At 47.1% G+C, this 611-nt stretch overlaps 1 protein-coding gene across 1 annotated transcript in view; it reads left to right on the top strand.

Moving 5' to 3' along the window:
• Positions 1 to 215: 215 nt before the first annotated feature.
• insb (preproinsulin b) overlaps positions 216 to 611 on the top strand; it is a 3,940-nt gene continuing 3,544 nt past the window's right edge. Inside the window, exon 1 of the mRNA XM_008419600.1 lies at positions 216 to 295. The gene's annotated coding sequence lies outside the window, so the exon portion shown is untranslated. The remainder of the gene's footprint in view (positions 296 to 611) is intronic.

Raw genomic sequence — 611 nt, 5'->3', positions numbered from 1 at the left:
ATGTGAGATGGGTATCATTCTGGGTGGCTGGGTTCTCGAGTTGATCCCGGCGCAGTTGGTCCGCAAGTCAATTAAATGACGTGGTGCCAGAGCAGAGCAGAGCAGATCAGGAGTGCTTACAGGTCAAGGTGTTAATGAGACGACCTTTGACTCTTTGCTGTGGTTAGCAAAGGCCAGGTGGAGGTGGAGCGTTAAAAAGGGGGAAGGTGGCCAAGTAGAGATGTTCTCTGCACCTCGCAATCCAGGCCCTTTTCATCCGTGACCACCAGCTGCTCTGCCGCCTCCTGCAACACAGGTAAGAGAGCTTTCCCTCTGTTCCCTCAAGATTTTAGCTGTCAAGATTTATACTTATAATAACCAGGATGAACATAAAAAGCGGAGCATGGACGGGATCTATAATTCAACCAATCTGCTGTGCCAAGGAGAATGGCGCGCAGCCAAAAGGAATAGAGGAGTGGCGGACCTGACAGAGTGCTCCGCCAATTTTCTAATGCCTGGCACAAGTACATTGTTAAAGACACTAAAATTGATTCATTTTACATCCAATAATCTGCAGCATACTACAAGATGTCCACAAAAGGTCTATATAGTTTCTAAATGACTGCTGGATA

Source organism: Poecilia reticulata, linkage group LG10, assembly GCF_000633615.1.
Source record: "Poecilia reticulata strain Guanapo linkage group LG10, Guppy_female_1.0+MT, whole genome shotgun sequence".
In the NCBI taxonomy this organism is placed as follows: Eukaryota; Metazoa; Chordata; class Actinopteri; order Cyprinodontiformes; family Poeciliidae; genus Poecilia; species Poecilia reticulata.
This window is presented reverse-complemented; position numbering and strand designations above follow the sequence as displayed.